At 35.3% G+C, this 21,334-nt stretch overlaps 1 non-coding gene across 1 annotated transcript; it reads right to left on the bottom strand.

Moving 5' to 3' along the window:
* Window positions 1-944: 944 nt before the first annotated feature.
* TRNAC-GCA (transfer RNA cysteine (anticodon GCA)) lies at window positions 945-1,016 on the bottom strand. The gene has a single exon. It is a non-coding gene; the product is annotated as a tRNA-Cys (tRNA).
* Between the last annotated feature and the right edge of the window lie 20,318 nt (window positions 1,017-21,334).

The raw sequence follows: 21,334 nt of genomic DNA, 5'->3' as shown, positions 1-21,334 counted from the left end.
AAAATATGCTAAGCGACACTCTAGAATTTAGTTAGAATATGTGAAAGTTTGTGTAGTCTTTGAGAGTAGTTGTTATATTAATTCTTTAAGTTTAATGATGAGCAAATTCTTAAAATGCTCAATTCAGTTCAGTTGCTCAGTTTAAAATGTAGAAGCAATTATTCAAAATGGTTTTTAGCAGAGCAATTTCTAATGACACAGTAAATCTGAGTGCTAAACAGATCATTCTTTTAGGTGAGTTCTGCTGATTGGAAGTGAAGATACTGGATTGAATGGATTTTAAAAGTTTTTTTAAAGTCTCCTTTTAAAGCAGCAAGAAGAAACTAAAATATTATGTCTTTCAAAGTTTCTAGTAATTTCTCAGTCTTGTGTATAAAAAGTCATTATGGACACTTTACTTTCAAAACTTTTATTTGCTTATTCAAAATTCAATTTATTTGGCTTCTTTTACATTTGCATGACTAACAGGGCTGTGTAAGAAACTGTATAGAGGTTTTTATAGTATCTTTACAAGTATCAGGAGTGTATTATAGTTGTTGGAATGGAGCTCTTACCCAAAGAACATAATTTTCCTCTCTGGCATCTGTCACATTCCTCCAATCAGTAAAGAGCAGCAAATGAAAGAAGTCAGAAACCAGATATGCTGCTACTTTTCTATTGACTATTATAAAAGTAAATTAAGAAATTCCTTAAAGTTTTATTGAGATGAAAAGCTTACAACTACTCAAAGATTGATGGAGGTAATTTTCCCCCAAACATGTAACATTAAGATGTTTTCTAGACTTTTAATCTTGTTAGCAAATTCTTAGAAGTAGAAGTGAAGTCGCTCAGTCGTGTCCGACTCTTTGCGACCGCATGGACTGTAGCCTACAAGGCTCCCCTGTCCATGGAATTTTCCAGGCAAGAGTACTGGAGTGGGTTGCCATTTCCTTCTCCAGGGGATTTTCCCCACCCAGGGATTGAACCCGGGTCTCCTGCATTGCAGGCAGACGCTTTACCATCTAAGCCACCAGGGAAGCCCCTGGTGGGCTTCTTAAACATGCCTAATTGTGAATCTGTGGTGCTCACAGATATGTTAATTCTGACATTGCCATATATATATAAATCAAAAAGTGTGTATTTAAGAGTCATATTAAAATTAAATTCTCTTAAAATAATACAGTTTTTTCAGAGATGCTAACATCATTATTTTATGCCAATGATGTCTATACAGATTGCTTCCTGTCAAGCTATAGGGAGAGCACTTTGATGGGAAAGCTCTGTCTTAGCTGACTGTACTCCAGTTTCATCTATTGTTATAAGATGTTCAGAGTGACAGAAGCAGTTTTCTTATAGAAAGAGATAATGTATTTAAAAAAAATAATAATCTATTTGTCCTGTGTGGCTCAACATAGAGAACCAGAGAGAAGTTTTCATACATTTACAAATACACGTCCATCATCTGCACAATACTTGAGACAATTTCTGTTACCATTAGTGGTTTCTTCACTTAAAAGGTAAAAGTCATTTTCCACAAAGAAACGAGGAACAACAGAAAAAGAATTATATGCCACTGACGTTTCAAGACTTATAACTATATCTTTGGATGTCCTAAAGTATATTTTCAAAGAGTTTTAGCTTCTTTTCTTTCATGCCTTTATTTGTACATGATATTATTTCAATTTATCCAAAAATTCTGGTTAATCCAGATCAATCATTTAAAATAATTATAATACTGTCTACATTGTAATTCAATAAAATGTACTGATAATAAAGCAACAGTAAAAGGAGTTTTCAAGTTTAATTAAATAACATTTCAGAACACTAAAATGTTTCAATATTTTCTTTACAAATTATTGAAAACATGTGATGGATGAATTTACAATTATTGTCTTATAGACACAGTCACTTTGTTTTCATGGAAGTTTGGATCATATTTCAATTTTTTTATGATTTATTATGGTTTTGCTGTCCCCAGTGTCTAAGTTCCTAAAAGCCTGGGCCCTGACTTGTTCCTCTATGTATATTCACTGCCTGGTTCATTTACAATAATTTTTACTAATATGTTAATCCCACAAATACTGACTGAATCCTTACTATGTGACTGATGCTATTTCAGGTACTGGAGTACAACTATGAACAGGACAGAGAAGAGTCCTGCTATTGTGGAATTAAAATTCTAATATGTGTTTTTGAATTTGATTAAATACTCATCTCTACCTGTTGGGAGGAGTTAACATGATTAATTTTATATCTTACTTGAGAAATAAACATTAGAATTTTAATAAAATATTTAATTCAAGATAATTTTTAAGGAAATAATAACCTTATGCAGTGAGAAACACAGAAAAAAACTATATAAAAAAGAATGCATATTTGTTTGGAATAATGATTCTCCCTCTATTATCATATATAGTGATTCATTCTAGGCTATCCAGTTGATTGATAAGTTGAATCTGAAAATTGTCGATTAACAACAAATAGCATCACATTTTATATACATGTTCACATAATTTTTTAATCACATGTCAACTTCTTTACCTGAATGTTGCTCATTTTCATCAAGTAAATGGTACTTGTGGACTCACTATGATGATGAAATATGTTCAAAATTTGCAAACTACATTAAATTCTTAAAACTTTAGTAAATTAGTCTATATAGCAATGGAGGAAACTGAAAACAAACAGAATACCACTTTTTAACCCCCCCTTTTTTTTTTACTGATAATGAGAATTATACATATTTATTATACAAAATTTGGAAATGCAGAAAAATATGTATTACTCATTATCCTGCATATTTTCAGTTATCTTGTATGCATGTGTATATGTGTGTGTAAGATACAACATTGGGATGGATCTATGTGTTCTGTTTTTAACTGGTTTTCATCATAGTGTGTACATTTTGAGTATCATAAATATTCTCCTAATTTGAAGGATATCCTACCACATGGGTATGCCGTAAGTTTACTCAAAACAACAACCTGTCATTAGATATTTAGCTTTTTCTATCTATTTACTACTTATAAAAATGCTGTGGTGTGTATATCCTTGTACTTGGATCTTTCACATGTCTGATGATTCCTTAAAAATAAATTTCTAGTATTATAATGTCAATGTCAAATGATACGCCAAAGTACACTATTTTGAAGATGTCACTGTGTTTACTACTAAATTGTGCTTTAGGAAGACAATTTCCTTGGTACTTCCAAGCAGATGAATTCCCATTGCCTGCATATTTATAAACAATGCTGCTGCTGCTGCTAAGTCACCTCAGTCGTGTCCGACTCTGTGTGACCCCATAGATGGCAGCCCACCAGGCTCCCCTGTCCCTGGGATTCTCCAGGCAAGAACACTGGAGTGGGTTGCCATTTCCTTCTCCAGTGCATGAAAGTGAAAAGTGAAAGTGAAGTCGCTCAGTCGGGTCCAACTCTTAGCGGCCCCATGGACTGCAGCCTACCAGGCTCCTCCGTCCATGCGATTTTCCAGGCAAGAGTACTGGAGTGGGGTGCCATACATGTTATTAATTGTAAATGCTCTCTATTCAGTGGCAAAGCCACCACACAAATAAATTTTATTTCAATATTTCTCTAACTCACCTCTTTTCATAAATGCAGGCAAATATTTCATGGTGTTTGACCCAGCTGTATCTATGCCTATTGTTAAGGTCAGCCTATATTCTTGGTCAATTTTTTCCATTGGGATTTTTTTTTCCTATGCTCTAGAAATTCATCATACAAGGAAATAACTCTGAATTTTCATACATATACTTCAAGCTTTTTTCAAAGTTTATAATATGTTTGCCTCATTTCATTTTAAGTGTGAAACCTTGTAAAATGTATGAAATACTCTCTAAACCTCAGTTTCTATATGTTCACAGTGATACCTGGATTGGATTTCACAAATTTGGAGGAACTGAATTGAGTTAATGCTTCCAAATGTACCCACTCCAGTACTCTTGCCTAAAAATCCCATGGACGGAGGAGCTTGGTAAGCTGCAGTCCATGGGGTCGCTAAGAGTTGGACACGACTGAGCTACTTCACTTTCACTTTCACTCTCATACGTGATACAAAATTATTGTTCCGTCTTATAAAATGAAATCACTATTTGACCTAGATTATTCATCAGATCACAAACAAGTCTAAATCAGTAAGTTTGAAGTCTCTTAAGGATAGGAACTATGCCTTCAACTTCTTAGTTCTAATACCTAGCACAGTATTTGCCATGTTGTGGGTGCTCAATAAATGCTTGTTTAATAAATGTAGATTCTAAATATACCAAAGAAACATAAATTCAAATACATCTGTGCTCATTCCAAGTATGCTATTAGAATGTCATCTAAATCTAATGGTGTAAAAAATAGTACATATTAAAATGATAATTAATGTTAAACTTTAATTTATATCTCTGCCCTTGGCAACCACAGTAATCCACTCCATGATGAAGCAATCGGGAAATTTAAACCATTATTACATCACTACAAACTGTGTTTGCTCTGTCTTTGGAGTTGATGTATGTCATGACTTTTATGGGGATTTGAAATAAAATGGTGACTCAAAAGTACATACAGGTAATAGGAAATAGATTTCAGGGTAAAATGTGTAATTGTAAAAACCTTTAGATTCATAAACAATTTATAAATTACAGAGAAAGAGTTATGTGTGAGGAATGTAATAATTTCTTGATCTTCAGTTATCTAAAAATATTATGAGATATATAATTTTTTTCTGTAGGTGCTCAGTAGAAGAATTTCTTATTTTTCTGTTAACCTGCATTTAACTTAGTATGATTCTATCTTAATTTGGAGGAAAATAATGAAGTGTTTGGCTTTGCCAAACAGCACTTTGGGCATAGTTTTTGTGTGTGATTTAGACCCGAAAATATTCATACTCTGTTTGGTATATTGAATGAAAAAGATAAAAGCCATCAAACAAGCATGTTTTACTTCTAGTCCAGAATCATAGTATTCATAAATCAAGATATGCTGCAGTAACAAACAATCCCTAAATCATTTTTTTTAACAAAAGCTCATTTTATTCAATGATGTATATTCAATAGATGTCAAAGCAGTCTACTTTGAATAGAGCAATATAGATACAAACAAGAAATCAAGTATTATCGTATGCCTATTACTGAATCCTCTCTTCACTTGTTTTTTGTTTGTTTTCTAGCTTTTTTCAGATATAATTGATACATTATGCAAGTTTAAGGTATATAACATCAGGTTTTGATGTATGTATACTGACAATCCTCAATGTGCAATGGCTCAACTTACAATTTTCTGACTCTATGATGTTGAGAAAGTGATATACATTCAGTAGAAATTGTACTTGGAATTATGAATTTTTATCTTTTCCTCAGGCTAATGTATGCAGTATAATCTCTCTTGATGCTGGGCAGCAGTCAGCTGCAATTCCCTGTCTGCCAGGCAATTACAAGGATAAACAGCTGATACACAAACTACCACTCTGTATTTCTACTTTTAGTATAGTATTCAATAAATTACATGAAGTTCGTTAGGTTAGGTATATAAAATGTATTTTGACTTATATTTTCAACTTACGTTGGATTTATCAGGATGTAACCCCACTGGAAATTGAGCAAGGTCTTTATATTGCAAAACGATTACTGCAGTAAGGTTAGTTAACATACTCATCACCTTACACAGTCACCTTTTTTTATGGTGAGAACTTGTGAGATCTACTCTCTTAGCAACTTTCAATTATACGATACAATTATACAATACAATACAATAAATTATGCTCACTATGCATGCATTACATTCCAAGAACTTATTCATTTTATATCTGGAAGTTGTACCCTTGGACTACCTTTACCTGCTTCCCCATATTTACTCACCTCAGGCAACTACCAGTCTGTTCTGTTTCTATGGATTTGGTTTGTCTAGATTCTACATGTAAGTAAGATTATATAGTATTTGTCTTCCTCTCTCTGGCTCAGTTTGCTTAGCATAATGCCCTCAAAGTTCATCCATGTTGTCATAAATTGGAGGATTTCTTTCTTTTTTATGGATAAAAAATATGCTAGATGCGGTGTGTGCATGCTCAGTCATGTCTGATTCTGCGACTACATGGATTGTAGCCCACCAGGCTTCTCTGTCCATGAGATTCTCCAGGCCCAGGGATCACATTTGCATTTCTGGCATCTCCTGCATTGATAAGTGGATTCTTTACCATTAGTGCCACCAGTTCAGTTCAGTTCAGTTGCTCAGTTGTGTCCGCTCTTTCCGACCCACTAGCACCACCATTCACATCCAAAACAGGGTCCATAGGGTCACAAAGAGTCACACACAGCTCAAGTGACTTAGCACACACACATATCCTCAAGACAATGATTTCATTTCTTTCAGATATATACCCAGAATGACTGCCTGGATCATATAGAAGCTCTGTTTTTAATTTTTTGAGAAACCTCCATACTGTTCTCAATAATGATAGTGAGTGAAGTCGCTCAGTTGTGTCCGACTCTCTGTGACCCCAGGGACTGTAGCCTACCAGGCTCCTCTGTCCATGGGATTTTCCAGGCAATAGTACTGGAGTGGATTGCCATTTCCTTCTCCAGGAATAATGATTGTAACAATGTATAATCTCACCAACAGTGCACAAGGGAAATGAAAGTAAAATAGTCAGTTGTGTCTGACTCTCTGTGACCCCATGGACTGTAGCCTGCCAGACTCCTCTGTCCATGGGGTTTTCCCAAGCAAGAATACCAGAGTGGGTAGCCATTCCCTTCTTCAGGGGATCTACCTGACCCAGGTATCAAACCCAGGCTTCCTGCATTGCAGGCAAATTATTTACCATCTGAGCCGCCAGGGACGCCCACACAAGGGAAACGACCTCTAACTCGCTAAGATTTCTGTGTATCCATCTCTGAGGAAACTATCCTCCATGAGAAAACTAAGTGCTAAAATTTCACGTGAACATGTGCTTCCACAAGCACTTTGCTTTCAGAAAAGAGAATTCTAGAGTCTTGCAGTTACATTTAAGTGCTTCTACCCAGAAGTGATACATATCACTTCACTGACTAAAGCAGATCACCCAGGAGAGTGAAAAAGTGAAATTGCTTGTGTACCTGACAAGAGGAGGCTGAGAAATATTGCTGAGTGACAGACAACACTACCCACCACTGTGAGTTTGCAAACAAAAACCATTTTACTTCGCCATTTTGCTAATGAATAAATTCACTTCACTTCAGTTGTGTCAACTGGTCTCAATACCTTAGATAACTTTTTTCTTTTGTTTTATTAGAGATTCATTTTCACTCTTTGTACCTATTAAAAAGTAATACCTATCAACATTTTTATCTGCTGTGCCTTAAGTAGTCACCTCATTCACTGCATTTTCGTTCACTGATTCATTCATCCAGTAATTATTTGTCATCAATTCCCCATATGCAAGACTCTGCTTGTAGTATTAGGGCTTGGAGAAACGTTCCTGTACTCATGAATCTTAGAGCATTTGGAGAAGATATATTTGAATTAAATTGTCACTTAAAGTAGCCCTTGTGCTAAATGCCCAGAAGAGCCCCGGGGTGCTATAAGAAGATGATATGACAAAATAGGAAAAGCCAGTGAAGACTTTCATGGGGAGTTCTGACTAGGTGCTTGATTTGTTGGATGTGAGGGAAGACGTTTATATAGAAGGAAGAGTAGATGAGGAGAGGAGGCACAGCAAGAATGAGAAACTGAAGAAGGCAAGCTTCAGATCCAGAGGGACCAGAGGTCCAGGTGCCAGAAGAGGCTAGAGAAGTAGATGAGAACCTGACCTAGGGTTTTACATGTTAAGGCTTTGGATTTTCTTCCTTAGAAGATAGAGGAGCTATTGAGGATTATTAATGAAATAATACCACCAGACTTGGGCATTGAAGTAATTTTCAGTACCATGTGGGAAACTTCCTCTTTCACTATTCAAATATTTAGCATCAGGACAATACAGAAATTTTTAAAAAATGGCATAGGCAACAGAGAAATTAACCACCTATTCAGAGTTTCCTCTCCTTTGATGACGAAGCAAAATCTGTTTTACACTTCACAAACCCTAAAATTTTGTTGTTTGTTCCTTATGTTGACTTTTCCATGCAATAGTCATTTGAAACGTTTGGGGGAAAAAAGTAAAAGAACAGTTTACTAATTTTTAAAGTATAAGTAAGTCCAAAGTGGAAAGTATATAAAATATTAATACAGAAAACTAAAATAAAAAATAATATATTCTTCTAAAAAATACTCCTAAATATTTCCCTAAATTTTTATGTTTTAAGGATAACAAGATTTCTTATATATCCATTCTAAGCTAAAATTATATTCAAAATATACAGAGATATAAAATGTCACCAATAACCACATCACTTCCTGTATATATGTACCCACACTCCCCTTAAGAAATGATGTTTGTTTCTTTCCCTTTAATTCTGTTCTGGACTCAAAACTTGTCTGCACCAAAAGTGGAAGTGAAACTATGCCAATTCTTGGTCCCTAAGGGGCCATGCAGTTTCTAGTAATACTGTGATTTTCTTAGAACCTAAATACCATGTATTAAGTTCTTGTATCTGTGAAAGGAAGAGGTCTACTGAGTCCCTGTAGACACACCACACAAAGAGAGAGGCTGCTTGGAGGAAACGCAGGCTAGTCAGGTTGGAGTCTGTACCAAGCAGGAAAGAAGGTTTCTTGGATCTTCTAGTCCATTTGCGATATGATAGAGCCAAGGAACTATCCAGTGAACTCTTAAGGTTTTGAGAAACAATAAATTGTTGTTTCAAATACCAATTTTTGAGGTGGTTTGTTAGCGTTCAAGAATTGAACAGTAATTGTTCAATTGGTTAGTTGGTTAGTTTTTAAAAGAAAAAGTGCTATGAAGTGCCTCCAAGTCCCATTTTGCACATTCAGTTCAGTTCCGTTCAGTTGCTCAGTCATGTCTGACTCTTTGCAGATCCCATGGACTGCAGCATGCCAGGCTTCCCTGTCCATCATCAACCCCAGAACTTACTCAAACTCATGTCCATCGAGTTGGTGATGCCATCCAATCATCTCATTCTCTGTCGTTCCCTTTTCCTCCTGTCTTCAATCTTTCCCAGCATCAGGGTCTTTTTCAATGAGTTGATTCTTCGTATCAGGTGTCTAAACTATTGGAGTTTCAACTTCAGCATCAGTCCTTCCAATGAGTATTCAGGACTGATTTCCTTAAGATGGACTGATTGGATCTCCTTGCAGTAAGGACTCTCAAGAGTCTTTTCCAACACCACAGTTCAAAAGCATCAATTCTTTGGCACTCAGCTTTCTTTATAGTCCAACTCTCACATACATACATGACTACTGGAAAAGCCATAGCTTTGACTAGATGGACCTTTGTTGACAAAGTAATGTCTCTGCTTTTTAATATGCTGTCTAGGTTGGTCATAGCTTTTCTTCCAAGGAGTAAGCATCTTTTAATTTTATGGCTGCAGTCACCACAGGCAGTTATTTTGGAGCCCCCCTAAATAAAGTATGTCACTATTTCCATTGTTTCCCCATCTATTTGCCATGAAATGATGGGACTGGATGCAATGATCTTAGTTTTCTGAATGTTGAGTTTTAAGCCAGAGTTTTCACTCTCTTCTTTCACTTTCATTAAGAGGCTCTTTAGTTTGTACATTGCACATTGCAAACCCTTAATTTATGCAACCTTGTGAAAAATATACCAAGACTCACATGGCACAAGCCTATCTCTAAAAGTTGTGTTTGGTTAATTTTGAATAAAGTCCTTAAAATTATAAATTGATGTCAAAGCAGGGAAATAAAAATTTAGGCAAAAATATCTTTGTTATATTCATTTCACCTCAGAGTGTATTATATGCACAGAATTTATTAAAATCTCAACCAAGATGAAACTATAAGACTTATGTGCTGATTTTGGCCTTTGATGGGAATAAAATAGTGTAAAACAGGTTCACAGATACCCATATACTTAGGGTCAAGAATATATATGACTTCTCTTCATTCTTGTAAACCTTTATAAATTTCTTAAGTGATTTTTCTAATACACCGTGGACTTAAGTGTTATTATATATCAAGTTATAAATATTGTTGATTAGAAATCTGTCCAAGGGATGTCATATATTTCTCCTGTCTCATGGTTAACCAAAACAGTTCAGTGACAAATACATAACTAGGACAAATTATATATATATATATATATATATATATATATATATATATATATATTTAAGCACAATAGTTATAATGAATGTTGCCATATGAATTTTTGCTTTGTAGCATAATTATTTTCTTGTGAGCATATATATTTCTGGTCAATAATAATAATAATAAAACAACATTGAAATTCTCAAGTGTCATAATATTAGTAGATAAAGAAACTCAATTGATCATGTTGATAAACAAGTACCTTTCCCATGAAAGCCAGAGAACTAACCATCAAATATGTTATATGGTTTAAAATGATACTTTTTGCATATCCATTTCCCTAAAAGGTGCATTGTTCATTTGAAGACTAAATGTTACATTGATTCAGTTCTCTCTATGATTGTGAGATGAGTTCATGTTTATTCACATCAAACTCAAGAACATTCATTTGCAGTTGCCATTCATGTGGATGTCAAAAATGCCACTTTTTGTTGTGTATATTGTGAGAGGGCAAAATAAATAACTTTTCCTGCTTAAAATTAGATTGCTTTTTAAATGTATTATTAATCATCTTTTAGGCACCAAAATATCAAAATGAAATGGTCCAGAATTTTATATTTTCCAGAGTGATAAATGCCAAGTGAGTTAGCAATATTTGACCATACTTTCAGATGTACTGGAGAATTTCTGAAGATGATGCATTTCTCTATTCTATCACCTTTCAGTTTTTATGTTAAGTGCTAATGTGTGTAAACAGCAGGATTTCAGAGTTGTGACCCCCCCAAAGACAGACATCTCTATAAAAGTTTTGGTCCAGCCATATGAGAATAATGTGAAATGGATAAGGAATTAGTTGAACTGCAAAGAGTTCACTGAAAGGAGTTAACTGTAACCTGGGTGAAGGATTGCAAAATGAATCATTCAAGACTATTTAAGAGTGTAACTAGTACTAGCAAAAATCTACCTCTATCTGAAGGGTTTAAGCTTACAGTCTTCAGTTATTTTAGTAAATTTAATTACAATTATAACAGTACAATTACAATATCATGTCTCTTATGTGCATTATGCAGAAAACTACCGAGACATAGCGCCTAGCACTTATTTCCTGTTCTCAATTTTCTGCCCTCCAAAAGTTTTAATTCATTTGAGGTGGTTAAACTCCTTAGAGATTAAATGTCTTTTAACACGAAGATGTTTTAGAATGAAATATAGAGATAATGGGGCTTCCCAAGTGGCACTAGTGGTAAAGAACCATCTCCAGGCAATGCAGGAGATGCAAGAGATGCGGGTTCAATCCCTGGGCCAGGAAGAGCCCCTTGAGTAAGAAATGGCAACCCTATCCAGTGTTCTTGCCTGGAAAATTCCATGGGCGCCTAGCAGGCTACGGTCTATGGGGCCACAGAGAGTTAGACACGACTGAGTGACTAAGCAGCTGCAGCATAGAGATAATGACATAAATCAAACCCAAGGTATTAATACCTTGGAGTTTAGTTTAAGGTAACTTTATGCTCATTAGTACTACTGTGTGCTGATGCATAAAGGGCCTACAATACTTCAGACTCTGAGGAATCCCTGCACAATTAAGACTTATGGTTGCACTTTTAAGTTTGTAATCAAATATCTGATTTTAGACAGATCAGTGTAAGTTGAAAATAAATGAAAATTAACTAATTTAAAACATTTTGAAATGTTTAAAAGAAAGTTAAGATTTACTATTTTATGAGGGTAATATACAACATGTAAATACTTGAAATGATTTTCTTTGTTAGGGTCCTCAAGTTGATTGGTTAGGACTTTGAAACACTTAAGGGAACAAAATATTTAATTTTATAAATGCTATTTAAAATATTTGAGAACACTGCAATAAACTCACTTGTCAATGGTCTTGATTGTTTAAGTATGTTTAATCTACTCAACTTGAAATAATTGAAAATGAATCATGGCAAAAGTAAAAACTTTTCTTATTTTACTAAGATTATGTATAAATTTATGTCATACAAATTAAGCCTATGATTTTAAGAGAAAAACAACATTTACATTTAAAACTCTAATAAGTTGGGTATTATTCTATAATCTCCAGTGAACGCTGAGCTTCTGAATTCTATGGAGATGAAGCGACTTGCCCAAGACTGCAGAGCAAACACTGAGACTCAGATTCTAACACAAAATCCAGTGACAGTGGTTTCTCTATTCACTCTCTAAGGGGAAACTTAGCTGTTTGTAGATTTGTGCAAAATTTTGGAGTAAAATAGTGTAATGCTCTGAAATACTCTGTATCTTTTATTACTAATTTTCTGGTTTAAAACCTACCAAAACCAAAAGATAGAACCTATACTATATTTCTAAGTAGTCAAAATAATGTAAGTAAGGCATAATGTATCATCATTTTTTCATCTCTCCCCATTTTAAAAAACAAGTTCATCTTTGTGGCTGATTTTTAACTCTAAACAACAGTTGTTCTGCTGTTGTTGACTTTTTAAAACAGTATAGTTATTTTGAGTCTATATTTACACTGTATTCTTATTTAGGATACATAATAATTCATTTTACATCATTTATTGCCTCTGAACAGATTTGAAAAAAGGATCTGAGCAATATCTTTTAAAATGATATCATGCTTTTTATTCTCCTCTTTTTAACAGTTTTGATGATGATCCTCTGAGGTAAATCTAAGTGCAAAACAAATAGACTCCTATTTCTATTTATATGTACATACATACTTTGAATACAGATTTTTGAAAAACAAATTGCAGATTCCATTTTTTCAATGCCTTCTCTTGCTCTGTTTTTTTATTGTAATTTTTAAGTGTTTAATTATTTTCATATATTTCTTCTTCATAAATGTGTCTTATAACTGTTTTCACAGGTTAGATCAATTTTAATCTATCTATGGATGCCATTTTTAAACTGTTGTCTAGTATTGGAGCACTTATTTGTTAGCTGTTGTGTTACATTTGAACATTTCTCATGGCCAAAATTGTGCTAGACCAGTGTCTTTCTTAAAGAAAAGTGCTTTATGTTTTCTGCATCTGACATTTACATCAGACACATTCAAAAAACAGTGAACCAAGTCTTATGAAAGAGATAGAAGGATCATTATTTAAAATATTGATGTCAGAAAAACAGAATTGCTTTTTGATTTAGGATATGTAAATATTCACTCTTCTTGAAAGACTGACTTTAAAACATGTCTAATCCTGCTAAACAATAGAAAAAACATAGAAGAAACTAAAAAAAAAAAAAAGAAAGAAAAGACACCACATAAAGCAGATATAACATCATGGGGAAAGTAGGTACTTTCTATATCATTGTCAAAAACCAAAAATTGCTTCCTGATTTAGGACACCATAAATGCATATAGAGGTTTGAGTGGCTGGAAGAAATCAATATCATCCATTGTTCCTTGGATGGTGGACTTTGCTCATGCTCTAAACTCTGAACATTTCTAAAACAGTCTCCCTCAAAGCTGGCAAATTTGGAAAAAATAAATTCCTTTTATAGATGAATCATTTTATAGGTGATGTATCTTATAATGAACCCCTTACGATTTTCATTTAATATTCAACTACCCTGACCTGAATATTTCTATCTTCTCCTCTAAGTCAGTACTTCAGGAAAATATGATGAGCAGACTGACAGTGTTGTCAGGATTGTGATTGAGACGAAGCTGCAATTATGAGCGATGTGAAATACAAGTCCTCCTAGGTCCTGACCCATCATGTATCTGGTTTCACAACCTCTGCTTCATTCGTCAGTCATAAGAAGACCTGAGATTCTTAGTCCGGTGACAGAAACTTCCTTTTCTTTTGGTCTATCAGAAAGGGTCGGTTTGGTTTAGTTGGCTAAGTCGTGTCCGACTCTTGTGACCCCGTGGACTGTAGCCCATGAGGCTCCTCTGTCCATGGGATTCTCCATGCAATACTGGAGTGAGTTGCCATTTCCATCAGAAGGGGTACTAGTGAAGATTTCAAGTTGGGAGTCTGGCCCATCTGCATTTTAGTACTGGTCAGCTGAAAGACTTACTAGCTGGTTGAACTGGGATATACATTTTAACATCTCTCAGCTTCAGTTTTCTTACTTGTAAAAAGGGGAAATAATATCTCTCATGATTGTTTGGAGAATTAATTGATATTAATGAATCTAAAAGTCTTAACACAATGCCTGACATAGAGTAATCATACGGTGAGTTTCTAGTGGTATAGTATCATTAGATTCATTATGAATACAGAAATACCATAGATGGCATAGGAAAAGTGTCACCCCCTGAGGATGTATAATAACCCCATAGGTATTTGGCTGATACCAATTACAAGCGCAAGACGTTTAGATCAAACTAGCATTAATAACCGGAGAAGGCAATGGCAACCCACTCCAGTACTCTTGCCTGGAAAATCCCGTGGATGGAGGGGCCTGGTAGGCTGCAGTCCATGGGGTCGCTAGGAGTCGGACACGACTGAGTGACTTCAGTTTCACTTTTCACTTTCATGGCATTGGAGAAGGAAATGGCAACCCACTCCAGTGGTCTTGCCTGGAGAATCCCAGGGGTGGGGGAGCCTGGTGGGCTGCTGTCTATGGGGTCACACAGAGTCGGATACGACTGAAGCGACTTAGCAGCAGCAGCATTAATAACAGCAGAAAGATATCCACTTTATATAGTCCCAGGCATTTTCCTTGTTCTTTACTTAGGCTAATACATTTTTTTCCCATAAAAAACCTGAGAAGGAGTGATATACTCCACATTTTACAGATAAGTAAATTAAGACCCACAAAGGTAAGTTGTTCAAACTCAACCCAGTCATTCAATAGTGGAACCAGAATTCAAAACCGGGCAGTTTTTAGCCAAAATCAGTATGTTTTACAACCATACTCTCCATTCCCAAACTGAAAATCAAGGCACCACAGTGAATTCATAGAGGCTTCATGGGATGCAATTAAATATTCCAGAGAAGCACAGTGAGGCTCAACATCTGTCAGCTACTGACTGGAATACTACTTTGAGGTAGTTTTATCCCAACATTATATTGCATTACTTGCTTTTGCTATCTTATGATTGTTAAAGTTGAGTTTCCAGTGGTTGTTGTTTATTAAAATTAAATACTATATGAAATATCAGTGTGGAGCAGTAAATCAGGCTGGGCTAATTTATTCTAAGATTTGAGAAGTTGTGCTCTGCCTAACAGAAGCATATTTGCCATAAGTAAAAGTGGTTATTTAAGAAGGAAATAAAATAGCATCTTTTTCTATCATTGCAGGCATATCTTAGAGATACTGCAACATCAGTTCCAGACTACCACAATAAAGCAAATATGGCAATAAAATGAGTCACATAAACTTTTTGGTTTCCCAACACATATAAGTGATGTTTACACTCTACTTTAGCCTATTAAATGCACAATAGCATTATATTTAAAAATGTATAAACTTTAATTAAAGATATCTTATTACTAAAAAATGCTAACCATCATCTGAGCCTTCAGTGAGTCATGGTAGTAATGTCAAAGATTATTGATCACAGATGGCCACAACAAGTGTAATAATCATTAAAATTTTTGAAATATTGCAAGAACTACCAAAGTGTGACACAGAGACATGAAGTGAACAAATGCTGTTGGAAAAATGGCACCAAAGACTCGCTTGAGTCAGGGCTGTCACAAACTTCAGTTTGTAAAAAAACTTTGTGAAGTGCAATAAAGCACAGAGCAATAAAACAAGGTATGCCTGTATATGAATGCTATTACTCAAACAACCCCTAGGTTGTTAAAACATAAGTTTTTTGAACCAACCTACTTTATACAGGCAATTGTTCAGTGTTTACTTTGGCCTAGCAGTGACAGATTTTATTTTCTTGGGCTCCAAAACCACTGTGGATGGTGACTGCAGCCATGAAATGAAAAGATGCTTGCTCCTTGGAAGGAAAGCTATGACAAAACTGGAGAGCATATTAAAAAGCAGAAGTATCACTTTGCCAACAGAGGTCCATCTAATTAAAGCTATGGTTTTTCCAGTAGTCATGTACAGATGTGAAAGTTGGACCATAAAGAAGGCTGAGGGCTTAAGAATTGATGCTTTTAAATTGTGGTGCTGGAGAAGACTCTTGAAAATCCCTTGGAGAGCAAGGAGATCAAACCAGTCAATCTTAAAGGAAATCAACCCTGAATATTCATTGGCAGGACTGATGCTGGAGCCAAAGTTCCAACACTTGGGCCAGCAAAAGACCTTGATGCTGGGAAAGATTGAAGGCAGGAGGAGAAGGGGGTGACAGAGGACAAGATGAGTATATAGCATCACTAACTCAGTGGTCATGAATTTGAATAAACTCCAGGAGATAGTGGAGGACTGAAGAGCCTGGCATGCTGCAGTCCATGGGGTTGTAAAGAGGCAGACGTGACTTAGCGACTGAACAACAGGGATGCCATGAGGAAATTACTGTGACACTGAGAACAACAGGATCAGAAAAAATTGTGGAACCGTTGCATTGTATTGTTCAGCAGCTCAGGGAAAGCTCTATGAGTTTAATTAAACCTTAATTTTCCTATAATTTCTCAGGTACTTATAAATTCCTTTCTCAAAGAGCTCACAGCAATACAGGAAAATTAGACACCAAGATTAAAAGGGGAGTGTGATATTAAGTGTTGGAGGATTCAGATCCTCCACATAGGTGACATAAATACCCAGAAAGTCCATGAAATTGAGTAGTGGAAGGGAATTTTACTAGGTGGAAAAGTGACCAGAAAAAATTTCCAAGAAGAGATGAATGAACGAGAGAGGTCAAAATGTGTAGTGCTCATAGAATAATGGGCATGATAACAATGGAGCATTCACTAATCACATTGTCACTTATTAAATACTTGCTAGGTCTTAGGCAATACAATAGACACATGGTTGTGAAGGTGATATTTAGAGTGCCTTTCCTCAGGTTCTGATACCTCTTGGGGTTGCTGACAAGTTCAGGAGAGTGGTAGAAAGAAGAGAAAAAAAGGGGTGGAAATAATATATTGCCTTTGGGTCTTCCCTTATAGCTCAGTTGGTAAAGAATCTGCCTGCAATGCAGGAGACCCTGGTTCAATTTCTGGGTCAGGAAGATTCCTTGAAGAAGGGATAGGCTGACCACTCCAGTATTCTTGGACTTCCCTTGTGGCTCAGCTGGTAAAGAATCTGCCTGCAATGCAGGAGACCTGGGTTCAACCCCTGGATTGGGAAGATCCCCTAGAGAAGGGAAAGGCTACCCACTCCAATATTCTGGCCTGGAGAATTCCATGGACTGTATAGTCCATGTGTTCACAAAGAGTCAGACATGACTGAGCTACTTTCACTTTTACTTTTAACCCTTAAAGAGGCAAGGAATTTTTAGAATTATAAGTATACAGTCTAATTACCTTGGCTTAATTACTTCAAGTGCATTCACAAATATTGGTACTATTCCAAGCTGCTTCATTTTACAGAAAAAGATGTTGGATTTTAATACCCTCCTGGTGAATAAATGAGAGGCATCTGTATATTTTTCCAGAATCATGACTTATTCAGTTTATGGTCTAATTATTGGTTGAGAAGATAAGTAAATAACAAATTATCATATGAAAAATGTGAGGTGGGAAGTAATTCAATAAAATAGATTGTTCAATATGTGAACAACTTCATTATAAATTCTAGGAAAAGGACTGATTTCTGAAGAAAGATAATAACATCTAAAATCTTAAGAATTAAATTAAGAGATAATTAAAAACATTTGCAGGATGTAGTATTCAAATTTGGTAAACAAATTCAGTGACACTATCATGATGAGACTACTGGATCTGTATAACCCTGTCTTTCCTAGGGGATTGACTCGGTTAAGATGCAGTAATAACTCTCCTGTATCATCTCATTAATCCTAGATAGCACTCTCGTGTTAACTGGAGATCTCTGTCTCAAGTTGACTGTCTCAAGCTGCAGACTGTCTCAAGTTGAACATAGCAATTCATGTATAATTACTCACAACGGTATCCTCTTACTAAAACATATTAGTCAAAAGCCTTCAACTACCCAATGGGTTAGGGGAATTATCTTCCTAAAATATCTCCATGATTCTGGTATGGGTACACAGCTAGAACAATCCTGTTCTCACATATGGTCACTATTCATTTATTTGTCATTTTAATAGAGATTTGCATGCTCACAGCCAGTCATTGTGATAGTAGAAGTATTACAAAACTCAAAAGAGAAAGAGATGATTTCTATCTGGGAAACTAGGGATGTCTTCAGGAAGATGGTGGCATACAAGTCATGCAGTAGGGAATAGACAGTCCATTGAGTATGGTTGCATGAGTATCTCCAATTCCAGCTGGACTTCACCAGAAGAGGATGGTAGAATTAAAAGAGAGACAGAGGAAAGAAATGATTGCAAAAGCAAAATGACTGGTAGCATTAAGAGCTCTTTATCCATGTTCATTCACTAGTGTGTCTCTTTCCAATTTAGCAGTCATCTAACTTGAATCTAGGTTGTTTTAGCTGCAGCTTTTTTCATCCAATGAATTAAACTTTGGAAATGTTGAAAGCTGAGTTTCTGTGTGTGGCAGGAAGGAGGAGCAATAAGAATGGAACGGAAGTAATGACAGAGAATAACATCCTCTTCCTCCCTCCTTTATTAATACAATTCAGCAAGTGGTTATCAAACACCTTGTATGTGCTAGGTTCTATGTGAAATTATGTAGATATTAATTCAGTAAAAGACAAATTTCTTGTCTCGCATGTCTATAGGCACACAAGAATCTGTAAGGACTCACAATAAATGTAAAACATAAAAGAACAAAAATATAGACAAGGTAAAATGGTAGCTCAGAAGAGGTAAAAGAAGAAGACTTCACAAAGGTGCTATTTTTAGTCTCAAGATGCCTGTAAAAGACATTTCTTTACCTGTACCTTCTCTTAAAATGATTCACAAATAATGAGAACAAGAAGAAACGGAAAGCAATATTCCATTGTCAGTGAAACACAGAGATGAGATATAACGTCAAAAACTACAAGAACACAAAGTTGAAGGATAAATGCAGAAAGGAAAAAAATTATACCAAAATACTCTCAAAGGAAGATAAGAAGTAAAGGAAATACTTTGTGGATTCCCCCAGAAGGATTAGGAGCTGGAGCCATCTTGTAGCTTGAAAGGCAATGGAAGGGATGCTAAAACTGAAACAGAAGGCTTATTTGAAAAGCTTTCACTTGGGCTCCCAAAGCATCACCTTCTCCAATCAGTAGACCACTCCCCCACTATTTCTCACAGATAGACAAAACCAATGGGAGATTGGAGATTATCTGCAAGAAATGGAGCTACAGGGTCTCAAACTTCAAGTCTTAAGATGGAAAAGAAAATAGCATACGTCCTGAGAAAGAAAACAGATTTTAGATGATCCTTCCATGTAGAAATTGAAAGACTCAAAATATGGACTCACAAATATCCATGTTTACAATTTTTCAATAAAAAGTTGTCAGCCTTAATAGTCTAATAATGATGACCATCTGCCAACATACCACATTCATGAATACAGATATATGAATGAAGAACTGGTGTTACCAACCATTTGAGAAAGTCATCAGTATAAATGAGTAAGGCCTCAAACTAAATAATAAACATTAAAATAGCATTGCGTGTGTGCATGCTAAGTTGCTTCAGTTGTGGCCAACTATTTGTGACACCATGGACTGTAGTTACCAGGCATCTCTGCCCATGGGATTCTACAGGCAAGAATACTGGAGTATCTTTCTGACCCAGGGATCGAACCCATATCTCATGCCTCCTGCTTTGGCAGACAGGTTCTTTATGGCTGAGTCACTAGAGAAGCCCATACACAATTACATTTAAAATAGATAACCAAGAAGGACCAACTGTACAACACAGGGAACTCTACCCAATACTCTGTAATATCTAAATGGAAAAGGAATTTGAAAAAGAATAGATAAATATGTATGTAAAACAGAACCACTCTGCTGTAACCTGAAACTTAACACAACACTGTTAATCGACTATGTGTACTTAGTCGCTCAGTCCTGTCTGACTCTTTGCGACCTGACCCCATGGACTGTAGCCCACCAGGCTTCTTTGTCCATTGGGATTCTCCAGATAAGAATACTGGAGTGGGTTGCCGTGTTCTTCTCCAGGCGATCTTCCCAACTTAGGGATCAAACCCAGGTCACCTACATTTCAGGCAGATTATTTACCAGCTGAGATACCAGGGAAACCCACTAATAATTAAAAAAAGAAAAATTTAATGATTTTACAAAAAAAAATCATAAAAAACTTTTTAACGAAAAGGAGGTTAGAATATAAAAGGAAGAAAGCAAGACAGGAATTAGAAATAGTTTTTGGACATTTACATTATGATAACTAAATATCAAAACAAAAATGAAAACAAATCAAAATTACAATCAGCACAAATTTGTAAGGTAAAGTTAAGGGAATTATCCAGAAAACAAAAGATTAAAAATAAGTTGATAGTAGTAGCTAAAAAGATAAAAATGTTAGAGAATTAATTTATAAAGTATAGTATTCTAGGGAACTTCTAAAACATAGACAAGAATAAAGAAAAAAGTGGAGGTGAAAATAATGTAAAACAAAATATCAAAAAAATCTCTAGGTGTGAAATATACTGAGAAGAATATTCTAGAGATATTAAAATATTTAATTGATAGAGGAAGTGAATAAAAATGAGATTTGGCCAAAAATTGGATGTCAACACTGATTCTAAAACCAAGAGAGCAGGGACTTTAAAGCTCCACTTTTATAAATGCAAAAAGTAAGACCTTCTGGGTAAATGAGTTGCCCACACTTTCACAAGTCATTGATCCCAAAGTTCTTAGGTCTTTAATAATGTATGTTTTCTATCTTTTTTTTTTTTTTTGCACTCTTATTCTTCTTTATTATTCTCATCTCTTCTTGAGGTAATAATTGATGGACAGGTGGTGAATATGGGTAACATAATTGCTAAAAGAGTGAATATTTGTCCATTCAACAAACCAATCCAGTTATGTCATTTTCCTCAATTCAAGTACTAGTTACTTGGTGTTTCATGCAGTCATGTCTCTCTAATTCGTAATTTAATGCAAATGATTTTGGCAATTCCGAGAGACATGTGAGAGTTCAGTTTAGCACATGTTTTGTGAATGTTTTCTGCCAGATTGATGACCTTTGTGTTAATAAGATGGCTGCTTTTCAATTCCTCTATAGAAAATATCATTTTCTGCTCTCC

Source organism: Bos mutus, chromosome 22 (assembly GCF_027580195.1).
Source record: "Bos mutus isolate GX-2022 chromosome 22, NWIPB_WYAK_1.1, whole genome shotgun sequence".
Lineage (NCBI taxonomy): Eukaryota > Metazoa > Chordata > Mammalia > Artiodactyla > Bovidae > Bos > Bos mutus.
The sequence above is the reverse complement of the archived record's forward strand: the minus strand, read 5'-3'. Positions and strand labels throughout refer to the sequence as shown.